General features: G+C 40.0%; 1 protein-coding gene across 2 annotated transcripts in view; it reads right to left on the bottom strand.

Annotated features, from left to right (window-relative positions):
• The window catches only part of TAFA2 (TAFA chemokine like family member 2), a 541,685-nt gene extending 529,684 nt beyond the window's left edge, over positions 1 to 12,001 (bottom strand). For both annotated transcript variants that reach the window (XM_066369326.1, XM_066369327.1), the window contains exon 1: positions 11,038 to 12,001. The gene's annotated coding sequence lies outside the window, so the exon portion shown is untranslated. The remainder of the gene's footprint in view (positions 1 to 11,037) is intronic.
• Positions 12,002 to 13,392: the final 1,391 nt, after the last annotated feature.

Below are 13,392 nucleotides of genomic sequence, written 5' to 3'. Positions count from 1 at the left end.
TAACAATACTTTTTGATTTACAGATGGGAGGTGAGAATTGCATGAGATAAAAAAAAATTATTTTAAACGTGTAAGGCAACATTAAAAAAAGTCAAATGTATGTTCTTCTTGTTTCTATAAATTAATTATCTAACAAACATGATTTTAAGTTAAGACAATTGTAACTGGAACTAATTTCATTTTTTGAAGAAAAAAAAAACTCACTCCCAGGGGTCAGCAAGCATGAAAATAACTCACTATGCAGAGTCAAAGAGGCCAGTTGTGGAAAGGTAGTTAGAATTAGCAGAGCAAAAAGAAAAAGAAAGAAAAGATACTCACTTTAAAATTGTAAGCCCACTAAACACATAGGAAAACCATCTTTTTTCCCCAATCTATCCTCTCACCCACTCATAATTACTTAAGTAGAATAAAAATCTAGACATTGTGGCCAAAATTTTGACATTTAAGTCTTAAAAGGAAGGAAATAACTGTTGAAATTACAAAAAAATGATTTAGGGAACTAAAATTGACTTTGGATGTGAAAATATATCCATGTACAATATAATGCCTTAGTTAAGAAATAAACTTATTTCATCAAGCTGTGGGAAGTAAATCAGCCTTGCCTTAATATATGAGGAACAGACAATTTCTGACTAATACTTCAGGGGGAAAGGATGTTCTCTAAATAAAAGGCTAGAAAAAATAAGCAACAGCCCTTATAAATTCTGTGCTCAGCTTAAAGAGCCTTTCAGAAAAGTGTTTAGAGCCAGTGGCCGGGTTTAGGCTGTTACTACAGGGAGAAACCTGTCAGAAAGGTAAGAGTTGGAGGCCTCCTACATTTCTGCATGCATGGATGGAAATTAAAGGCAAAAAAACTCTCTAAGACCTTGCAACTCAAACTAATCCATGGGCAAAACGCATTCGCTTTACCTGGAAGCATGACAGAAATGCAGACTCTCAGGGCCCAATCTAGAACCTGCATTTTAGCAAAATTTCCGCAGGTGATTTGTGACCATTTTGAAGTTTAAGAAGCACTAATTTAAAGAAATAAGGTATTACAGAACTATAAAGCACATTCCAAATATTTGGCATAAATTTAAACTTCTGCATTCCCACTGTATCTCTTAAACCCTTTAAGATACCACCAACTTCAAGGTGGGTTCAGCAGCAATTGCACAATGAATCCATATGAAAAAAACTAAAAACAGAGATGAGATTGAACTGCTCCTTTTGGCAACCAGTCTGACTCCACATGCCAGTGGGGTTGGAGGATTATGGCTAGAGATGGCAGCGGCAGGCATATACAAATCTCCATAACTAGCTGTTTTCAGATCTCCCTCTGTCAATAGCTCATATCCCTCAGTCTGCATATGGCCTGCAGATATGTCTGTTGGCCCACATAAAATTTTAAACTTTGAATTCAATACCATCATTTATAAATCTGGAACTTTCACATCAAAAAAATTGGCATATCTAAATTCTCTTCTACAAATCAGAAAATCTGGCGGCACCAGACCTACACCTGGCATGGCCATAAGTGGAGCCAAGGTTTAGCTGTCCCACATAGATGTTGGCCGGCATCTCCACCACTCCCTATGGTCTCCCTCACACTGTAGCTGAGGCTGAGTGTCAGCTGCCATTTGTCATCTTCAATTTAATGTGCTTCACCCATTCACATTCCCAGCTTGACTCCATTAGCGCTTGAATTTGCCACCCTTTTAAGAGGTTCTATGATCATCATGTCACTGATCTTGAATCATTCAGCCTATCTGAATTTATTCTTTCATGTGTCTAATTGAGGAAAAGGAGCTACTGTTTGATCATAGACCTTGTGAGGGGAATCAATCCACTGAATTACACACTACCTCATTTTAAATATATACTATGCTATTTTCCTACACAACTCATTCCAACTCAGTCATTTTAACTATTTAAACTATTTCTTTTCAGAACTGTACTTCAGAGTTATAAACAAGAAGACAGGTGTCTTTGTCTTTTTTATTTACTGAGAGATCTCAAATACCCTGAAATTGTTCAATAAATACTTAACAAACAAACTTTTCCCAAGAATTATAAATTCTCAAAAATTCATACACAGATTTTGAATGCATGTGTTAACTGTCAATGGGTATATGAAGATAGCCTAATTCTATTTTGATTGTTTATTTTATTCCAGTGACTATGAAACCATCAATAAAGAAAAGACATGTAACCCTAAAAAGCTTAAGGCTCATGGTCTGTTACTGTAGTAAGGTACCAAAAAGCTGAAAAAATAATATTAATATTCTAGAAGGAAAGGTCAGGCTTTTCTGTCTGTCCTAACTTTGCGAAGGGGAGGGAGAAGAATACAGAAGTTTCTGGCTTGCAAGAACAATGGGTCATTTAGTTTTAAATCTAAAATAAAGGTTAACCTAGAAACTTCTTCTCTTTCAATAAAAGACAGAATTAACATACCACCTTACATTGATTGTAATTCCTCCCCCTCCCTGGAATTTTGAGAGTAACATACCCCTAGGCAAAGGAGGGAAGAGGAACCCTAAAAGATTTGTAAACATCTTTGATTGTGTTACCTTAAAAATCTTAATGTTTCTGTGTATCCCCTAAACAAATGTTGTAAGCTTGTGCCATGATGTCATGCTCTCCCCCGCCCGTGTGTGATCAAGGGTATATAAGCAGCCCCTGAAATGTATTTGGCGCACATGATCTGGGTTTGCAATTGCCCCATGTAAGCCATATGTGGCCAGCATATTTAATAAATCTCCTCCTTTAATAAAACTCTCCAAAATTCATCTGGACTTGGTGTCTCTACGTAAACCCGCAAAATTGAGGTACAGGTACTTAACAACATCACAACTTCTTTTGCAACAAAACAACATGATACAAATTAGACAAGATAGTTAAACTGAATTATAAGATTTAGTCTGATTCAATTTTACATTCCCACATCAATAGTCTTTAGTCATCACCATAATCATCATTATCATCATCATCCCAATCTTATAAAGCTGGACAACTTTTATGAGTCACTTATTAAAAAGCATTTATGAAACATTTACTGATGTGCCAGGAACCAGGTGCTAGATGTCCCTTGACTTCCTCACTAAAAGATATGCCTTAAATACTATGACTGTACCTTCCATGCCATGATCCTTAGCAGGGCTAAAGAAAGGAGAAAATATTTTTAATTGTCTTGAAAACTTAACCAAAAAAATAAATTGCCAAGAAACTGAGGCACAGAGAAATGAGGTGATTTTTTGTGGTTACATGGTTCTTTATTAGAACTACAAAATCATCAGAGCTCTTGCCACTGGACCACACTGGTTTCATGATAGTCATTTTCAAAATGTATCTACTAACCAAAATGCAAGCCAATTAATTTTAACCACTCAACAAATGATGGGATGAGCAAATATATCCTCAAATCGCAAAATCTAAATTGTGACCCAATTCTAGCATACTTACAAACGCACCATCAATCAATCTAAAAGGTGTTTTCAAGAATGCTAAATATGTATTTTAGCAGCAAACTATAATGATATAACATTTCAAGAACTAGAGCTGAAAAAAAATTATTAGGTTGGAAATTTTTCTTGAACTTAAAACCATCCAAAATGGTTTGCCTTTCCCTTTCACTCTGCCCTTGGCCTCCGGACCGCCTGACTGAAAGATAGCTCACCGACCTCCTTTCTCCTTGTATGCCATAAAAGAGAAGAGCTGAAGTTAGAACTCTTTCGCTCAATTCCACTCAACTCTCTGAAGAAAACACTAACAAAACAGAACCAGGTCACTGATATTAACACATCTGCTAGTCATTCTAAGAAGAAACTTACTGAACTCTCCAGAACCAACAAATGTGAGCGTGCCATTCACTATACACCTATAACAAGGTAAAACTAAACTAAAAAGAAGTGGTAACAATAACCAGGTTTGTCCACCTTAAATGAATTTGGAACTGTACATAAGCTAATATGAATTTTTAAAAAATGTGTTTATGCTGTTTTCCTCAATCTTTATGGGCTATTTCTGAATTCTTGACTAATCTGAGCAGTCACAAATTCACTGTATCAATGCATAGAGCTCTATTGTTTTAGAACAAGTTTTAGAGCTGAAGAAAACCTGCCCTCTCAAAAAGTATATTCTAACAGAGTTTCTGTGTCCTATTACTACTAGCTTGAGGTTTTGTTAGGATTCCTACAACCATATTAACCCTTTTTTTACTTCCCTGCTTTTGCTTACTTTACAACCCACGAAGACAAAGAATATGAAGCCAGAAAAAGCAGACTGGAACAAACAACACACCTTGCTTTGATCATGCATATGGTATTTTTCATAATAGAGCAGGAGAGAAAAAGCAATATTTCCTTCCTCTGATATTTAAGTACAATTTTTCTGCAATCTTCAAGAAGGACATTAAAAATGAAAAATTCAGCCAGGATTAAATAAAACTATGCACAGTTTTTACATATAGATAATAATGTTGAATAATAAATTTTTTCTGTTCCAGAAATCTGTCCATCTCATCACAGCCCAGGCCCTTCTTAAATTCCAAAGCATAAATAATCTTTTCCAAAAATCTTCTATCATAATGCCTACTAACACATACCTTTATAAATATGTTTATAGAGAGCTGCATAATCCACCACACAAAGCCAAAGCATTAGACTTTACTATTAAACTCAACAGAAAGTTCCATATGCAGCAACAGGAGGCCATAGGCAATTAACACTGTAAATTGAAGGGTAGAGAATCTTTGCATGACCTTTAAAGGACAACAGAGTTGCCCATTCACATGCATGCAATTATACAGTCACTAGGTCATAAAAGAAAAAAAAAACATAAAAATATTTAGTAAAACAAAGCTTACATTCATCAAAAGCTACTTCGCACTCTCCAGGCTTTATATGAAGAGTTAGCTTTACAGAGCACAGGAGATTAAAGGAGGAAAAGAGATTTGTTTGGCTTCTTGTCCCCATCTTGTCAAAGTACTAAATTCAGCCTACCACCATAATTGCTAAAAATGCAACATTATCACAATATCCAATCTTAGTGTAGACTTTCTAAAATAAAGATAAATTTAATTGAATGATATGTTTGTACTTTTGCTAGGGGGAAGGGAGACAGACAAATCTTCACTAACTGGTCAGTCAGAGGAAATCTTAAAACAATTACAGCTACAATGGAGTATTCAGGAGACTGAAGGAACTGATGAAAGGGGCTTTATCTAATAAAAGGGTACTACAAGCTCTGATTTTTTAGTTAGTGCTCATACCCCATGTGGATCACTGGGAACAAAATGGAATGTTATTCTTATAGCTAATATATTCGTTTTTTATCTGAATCCCAAGTCTTAACAATCAATTGCCTAAAGAGGCCAGATTTTCACTGATTTCAGGGACTAGATTGCCTATCATTACAGCACAGGATGAAATCCAACATATACATGTGGTATACACATTGGAAGTGGGTGGGTTTTGGAAATCTAACATAAATTTGGAGTATAATATCAATATGTTTCTGGAAAATATGTCAATATCATTTGCAAACCAGAATGGTATGCTCTAATGTAATGCATGGCTTATGTTTTCACTGTGGAGGTGCGTATTTAATAAAGACAGCATACACATATACCCAGTGTTTAAAATGTGTTGAAATTCCTAGTCACAGTGTCAATAAACACATCCCAAAGCATCCTTACACAGAAGACAAAATTGATTTTTGCATTTCTAGCCTAACAAATAGAAATGTAGTAGGCAGGTATGATCAGAGCAAGGACAGTGGGCGGGGCTTATTAGATAACAGGGCAGGAAGCCCTGGGTACCTAGAAAGGGACAATTGTAGGCTGGAACCTCACCCCCAGAGTGACCTTTCCTCCTCCCCAGCATATCGTTGGTCATGTGGTTCAGACCCTCCCCTGAACTTGCCTCCTCCGATATGTCACCAGTCATGTGGTAGAGCCCGTTAGAGGAGGAACACGGGAGCCAGGGAATAGCCTCATATGACTTCCATACAAGCCCTTGCATGACCGCTCCCTTAAGCATTAAGCCCTCAGGACAATGAGGTTCTGACCTGGATCAAATAATCTTAGGAACAAAGCCTCAGGTCAGTTGACCACAGAGAGTTTCGGTCAAACTAGGGATAACATCTAGGCCTCAGCTGTGTGTCATCTCCAGGCCCAGAAAAGCAACAGAGATAGACAGGGTGACGCCATGGCTACATCAGGACCAGCTGCAATGACTAAGGACCACCCCCTCCCCAACGCCCTGGCACCAACCAATTAGCAAAGGCTGTGACCCTGACCCTTTCCCGACTTCCCCCTATCCCAAGCTTCAGCTCTTTCTGATCACACAGGGAACCTTCCCCCCTTTCTATCCCTCAGGCACATATATCCTTGTTTTCTTTTTCTTAAGCTCCGAGGGCCCTTCTTTTGCTTCTATAACTTGTTTCCGGAGCCCACCCAGCCCAGCTGCCCCAGTTCTTCATGGCTCACTTCTTCTACCTCTGTGACTAACTTTTGCTTGTATTTTGAGTTTTGAGTTTTGGCTTTGAATTCTTTCTTAGCCAGAACTTAAGTACAGAGGTTGTCAAATGGAAGTCCAATAACATGCTGATGATGTTTCACCATTAATAAAAATACCTCCGCCCAACCTGTGGTGGCACAGTAGACTGAGCATCAGCCTGGAATGCTGAGGTTGCTGGTTCAAAACCGTGGGCTTGTCTGGTCAAGGCACATACCTCAAGCAAGGAACAACGAAACTGAAGCAACTATGAGTTGATCCTTGTTCCCCCACCTCTGTAAAATCAATAAATAAAAAAAATCTTAAAAAGAAAAATACCTCCAAAAGAAACACCAAAGAGGAAAAATACACTGCATTTAACAGTGGCTCATACAATAAAACTCAATTATAAACAACATTGTTAAGCCATGGATACAGCTGCAGTGTAGGTCAAATCATGTAAAATAGTGAAAAACTACATACCTAAAAATGGAAACATTTTTTAAAGTTGTTTTTACCTACTTCAATACAAAACTAGCATTTTGTATGAGTGCCTTAAAAGCATTTGTAAGTATACATTTGCATATATATATGTATAGATATAGATATTAGATAGATATTGCAGAGATATGTATTTAAATAGTAATTTTTTTATGTTCCAAAAAATCTAACCATTTCTCTTAAAATTTCTGTTAAGAATAAGAAGACAACAGATTTTTTTTTTGTATTTTTCTGAAGCTGGAAATGGGGAGAGACAGTCAGACAGACTCCCGCATGCGCCTGACCAGGATCCACCTGGCACGCCCACCAGGGGGCGATGCTCTGCTCCTGGGGGGGGGGGGGTTCGTTCTATTGCGACCAAAGCCACTCTAGCGCCTGGGGCAGAGGCCAAGGAGCCATCCCCAGCGCCCGGCCATCTTTGCTCCAATGGAGCCTCGCTGCGGGAGAGAGGAAGGAGAGGGGGAGGGGTGGAGAAGCAGATGGGCGCTTCTCCTGTGTGCCCTGGCCGGGAATCGAACCCCGGACTTCCGCACGCCAGGCCAACACTCTATCACTGAGCCAATCGGCCAGGGCAGAAGACAACAATTTTTATTTATAGTTCATTGACAAGGATACTGAATCCTTGTGCCAAATGAATAGAATCAGACTCTCTAAAAATGACCCAATAAATCAGTGGTCAATGACAACTAAAAAAACAAAAACTAACTTCCAGGTCTCTGTTTGCCAAGCCAATCTTTCCTCCTTCCGTGTTTCAGTCTGTTCTCCAAACCTAAAGTAAAACTGTCTCTAAAAAGACTTATGGTACCTCATTATAAAATTATTCCTCTTCTTCCAGTGTGGTATGGTTCAATATGCTCCAAATACTATAGCTCAAAATAAAGTTAACCAAAGAATTTTTGAATAAAATGGCAAATTCATTGTATTACATGGCATTTTAAAAAATCAATGCTTTATATGCAAATTTATCATGGGAAATACTGTGCAAATATGTGGACCAGATATGAGGTTGGTTCAGCTTTTTGGCCTTCATGTCTACCAGCATCCATGTTAACATGTTTCTTTGTAGTTTTATGAACCCTACTAATAACAAGTTGATGAATTACATTTGTAAATGTCAGGCATGGATCAAAGGGGGACTGTTACATGCTTATTTTACTTCAACTTATGGTTTTTTACCAAAGAAACAAAACTGCATTGCACAGTAAAATTCCTTATTTTTACTTGAATCTTTAATGAACATAACAGCTGCAGAATAATATGACTTAATGAGGCATCCCTAATAAAATACTGCAGAAGTAAAAGCATGGGCACTAACTGTTTGCACTCTGGTTGTTTCATCTTCTCAAATACATTAAAAATAACTGTGACACTTTGGAACATTCTTAGTTTAAGATATGCATTAGAGAGACAAATGTTCATCAGTTTGCAGCCACAGCTGAACTTGGGCAGTACCTTCTATTAAGGCCCATGATAAGAAATGCCTGGAAAATGCTGGAGAGGCACATCTTACCCTACTCGTACAGGGCAATCCATAACCTGCAATCAGTGATAAATCAACCCTAAAATACACTTTCAACATTTCAATGTTCAAAAACACATTGTAAAAGAACCATTTATTGAAATGCTCCACTGCAGATACTGGATCCAGGACCACTAAAATTTTCTGATAATACACAAAACAATTTTAATAAAATCTTGTATTAACCCCCTAAGTTTCATCTCTTTATAAACTCTTAAAAAGGAAAAGTAACCATTGTCTAAAAACAGACATTTTACAGCTGTGTCATCACATTTTATAATTTGGTGGTTAGTAAATACTATAATTCAGTCTCTAAGCAACATGTATCATTTTTGACATAGATCCATGGGCATCTCAATAAATCCTCATTCTCCAATTTGTCATTGTGAAAATAGCTAATATTTTTCAGATTAAAAATCACATAAACTCAGAAGGCTTCAATTCTCTTTAGCACAACTTGTAGCATTAATGTGGGCTCTTCTTTAAGAGACATGTATCATGGCACTATATTAATAAATAAGTTTAAGCATCCTAAACTACAAAATTTTATTAAAGGTGCAAAAAGAATCAAAATTTTAATCTAAAAAATGCATAATAAAAAGCAACATGCTAAAATTGTGCTCTGCCTCTTAAAAGAGTCACCATGCCTAAGCATTACGTTAACATGACACTGCTGTCATAGTATTATATCTATAAATAATACAATGCATTTTTTATGAAAATTAAGAAAACAAAAATAAAATAAGCCCAGTGTAGTTACCAATGGCCTTTCAATGGCTACTGATGACTTTAAAGATTAGGATTCTAAACAGAGACCAACATGCAAACAATTGACCCAGGATGAGAACCAGAACATAATGAAGTAAAAAAAAGAGAAAATTAAATTACATGTGTTTGATCATTTTTAAGGCTTTTAGGTGCCGAATTTGAAATTGTAAAAGATTCAACAGTCTGGGAATACATGTAGAAACATAGAACGGCTGGAAGTAAATACAATCTTAATGCTCTGGCTTTTTAAAGGCTTGAGAAATGTTTTCAATCTTCTTTGCAAGTTATTGTCATTTAGCACAGAAATCTTAAATTAATTACTCAATTGTCTTAACTTGCATTGCCTAATAAATCAGTTTTAATGTGTTACTTGATAACACTTTGAACGTTAATGTCTCAAACAATCTATGTAGCTGGGAAGACAGGGAGGGGCCAGATAACTATCTTTCAGTCAATAGTTATTGAAATTCACCCTGTCCTGCATGAAGGACTCATATACTGACTGTTTTAGCGGTACTTTTTAGAGTAAGGGTTGCATAGTTTTGTTTCTGTTTTCAAAAAACGATTTCGGCAAAATGCAAGAGAGGATTAACACTCACAAAACGAAGATATTTTCTTTTCTGTTTCATTGTCACGCTAAACTCCCTCAGCACCGTTTGAAGAGAGGCTAGCGAGCCACTGAGTAACTACACATTTGATTCCAAACGCTTCAGGCAATTGTTTAACACTTGGTCAGAAGGGGAATACTGAACAGGAAAGCGTCGCTTTTATCCAGGGCCTCTGCAAGAACCCACAATTCTTCCTTTTCAAGTGGAGTCTAGATAGCGCAGCCTGCAGTTCGAAGAGAAATCGGGCGGAAGATCTCAAACTTTCCTTTGCAAAGACGGTTTCTGGAAACAACACGTTTCCCACTGGCAAGGGAAGATCAATAGCTTAGGAAACACCTCTAGAGAGGAAACCGGCCTTTTAGAACAGAAGGGGAGAAGGGACAGCAAAGCAACGAGGCAGAAAAACCGTTTGGGAGGCTTATATTCATAAAAAAATAAAAAACAATTAGTTTCTCGAAGCAGTTCTGTTTTTGTCTTTTTTGAACGCTGTTCGTAAACTGATACTTTTCCTAAAGCACTCTTGTAGTACCCTTTTATCAAAGCTTTATTTCATTCAGTAATAAAGCGTCTGTTCCCAAATCGAAATCAGTCTTTAAATAGAAGGGGCTCTGGAACTTAGCACGATGATTCTTTATGAGAATAGTTAGCGGCGGAGAAATGAAGAACCTTATTGAAACGCCCACTGTATGCCGACAGGCCCGATAATTAACTAATCAGAAGTGGACAGAAAGTAGGGATTTCAGAAAGGCGACCTAACACATCTCATTGATCCTGCCTCGCAGGCGACCCCCAACTCCTAGTTAAGAGTCCAAAATGGTTACCAGCCCGGACGGATATGATCGAGGGATCGAGTTAAAACCCACTTTAATCCTCGACCGGGTCGCTCGCAATGTTAGGAGAAATGGGGCAGAAAAGGAGGGAGGACATCGTTCTCAGAACCTCGATTGTGTGCTCTGATCCCTTTTCCGCGCCCTTCAGCCCCCGCCCCTACCCCGATGCCCGTGAGGGAGATACAGGCTGCCCAACCAGCATCTGCTCGCACCTCTCGCCTCCACAGGGAGCCCCCTATAGCCCCGTACCCCCCGGGGGGGGGGGGGGCTTCCGGGCATGGGTCTTAGAGCTGCTGCCGGAGTCCCCAGCTCCCGCGGGAGGCACAGCTCGCACCTACCTGCAGCCCGGCTTCCTGGTGGCGGCAACACCTAGCGATGCTCCTGCAGCTTCCGCGGGCCCGCGCCAGCCTTATCGCTCTTGCATCGCTTCCAAGATACCAATCCGCCGTCCCGATTCAGGGGCATAGGGAACCCGAGTCTGGTGGTGTGTGCTTGTGGAGGGCTTGTGAGTGAGGTCCGGAGCGTGCCTGTATGCGCGCGCGCGCGCGCGCGCGACTGTGTATTTCCTTCTCTGATGGGCAAAGTGGGCTCAGGAATCTCTTGACATTTACACTGGAATTCCCTTAAATCGGATGGAAAGTGGTGCTAAACCTCGTCTCTTTTCCCTCTCTTTATTCCACAGTGTCAAAGTAATCAAAAGATGTGTTTACCGCGGACAAGCCTAAGTCCCGGAGCCCTTGCCAGCTCCCGCGGTCGCCCGCTGTCCTCGCCCGATGCGCGCGGTGCGCTCAGCTCCCCCTGCTGCGAGAATCGAGGCGGTCTTGCAGCAGTTACCGCCCTTATTCCATCAATGATTTGTTTGCTTTTAACGCCGAGTACAGACTTTTCCTCTCGCCTCACGTCGTCTCTCCCTCTCACACACACTCACTAATTCTCTGTTCCTTCTCTCCCGCCCTCCCTTTTGTTCTCTGGGGAAAGGCAATTGGACGGAACGATTCGCCTTCAGGAAATCAGCCTCTGCCACGTACCGTTCCTGTTCCCTGGCTCTCGCTGGTCCCGGGTCTCCAACGTGGAGGAGTTGCTGGACAGGTTCGGGGCAGAAAGAAGGAGAGTCTCTGAGCTCTGGAGCTCCCCGCCTGCAAGCTGCCCAGATTCCTGGATTCAGGCGCCCGTGTTCCCGCTGTTAGCAGACAGGTCCCAGCTGATGCCCTCTCCGAGACTTGCGCCGAGTACAATTAGCAGCAACTCCTAGGCAGGTGCAGCGCCTCAATCCCGCCTAGAAGTGCTGCGGGCTGAGCCGCGTGCAGCCCAACCGCTGCCCCTATAGGCATCGTGGCTGGAAGGAGGGGAAATCGCTGCTGTCCCACTCTACCCAGTACCTGGCACGGTCACTGACGAGGTGTGAGTTCCAACACCAACACGAGCGAGCAAGTGTTGCCTGTGTCACTTCGCTAAAGGAGGGAGGGGAGAGAGGGGAGAGAGAGGGGCGGGACCAAGGAAACAAACCCAAATTACCAAAGGGAAAAAAAGTAAGCGGTTTAGTGATCAAAGCCTCTTCTCCTAAGCGCTATACTGTCAAAAGACACCGATGGCAGCTTTTAAAAAGTCACCATAAAGGGCAGAATACCCTGTTCCACCCACACCCCCGCTCCACCCAGCCTGGCTGTCCAAGGGAGTACAGAATGACTGGCCTCCCAGGAAAGTGCAAGGAGAACTCCGGGAGAGAATAGGTCTCAACACTCCAGGTTGAGTTAAGCAATAAAATGGGATGGCAGGACCAGGCAGCGTTGACTCCCTCGGTCTCCCTTCCATCAGCCAGTTCTGTTAGCAGCCGCAGCTGCTGCTGAGAGCAAACTGAGGTCCTGCAGAAAAAGACACAGTAAAAAAGGAGAGAGAGCTGCAATTGGTTAAAAGCTGGACGATGTCTCCCTCTAGTGGAAGAACTGGGTTAGAAAACTTCGCTGACTATAACAAGGATCGCGATTTTTCCACAAAGAGAAAGAAAACAGTATCTAGTTTCAGGGAATTTTGTATTTTTATCAGTTCCAACCTCTGAAGGATTTAGAGAGACAATTTGCTCTGCAGACCTATGTAACGATAGTCCTCGATAAAAGAACCTTGTGCTATTTAACAGAAATTTAATAGTAAGACTCTGGAAGGTCATGTCCTTACAGGTTTGGATTTTGGTTTAAGCTATGTGCATATAAGCTCAAAAAAAGGGTCTTCTTAGGCTCACTATGATCGCTTTGACAATGAGTAAAACCTTAATATAGTGATTAGAAGATTATGCAAAATGAATAAGTACTGATAATGGATTTAGAAAAAGAAAAAATGTCTGAAGCAAAGAAATACGATGCTGATCCAGGAAATCTTACAAGTCCCTTACAGCTAAGAATGTCGCAAAGATCTTGCTTTGGAGCCAATATTCATACGTCTTAATCAACTAGACTAGTAATTGTCAAGGTAACTAGATTCCTGCAACTCTAAAGTTTTATGTTTTTATAGCTCTGATTCACTGAAATCATTGACAAAATAGGTATCACATGTTCTCTCCACCAGTTATAAATAAAAGTAATACTAGGTATCATATTTACAAAGAAATATGAATTATGTTTCCCTTCTTAGTGATTTTATCTTAACATGCTTTGTAATTCAACCATATTTTGTATCTAAAAGGCATAAATTATTTTAAC

This window comes from Saccopteryx leptura, chromosome 2 (assembly GCF_036850995.1).
Source record: "Saccopteryx leptura isolate mSacLep1 chromosome 2, mSacLep1_pri_phased_curated, whole genome shotgun sequence".
In the NCBI taxonomy this organism is placed as follows: domain Eukaryota; kingdom Metazoa; phylum Chordata; class Mammalia; order Chiroptera; family Emballonuridae; genus Saccopteryx; species Saccopteryx leptura.
This window is presented reverse-complemented; position numbering and strand designations above follow the sequence as displayed.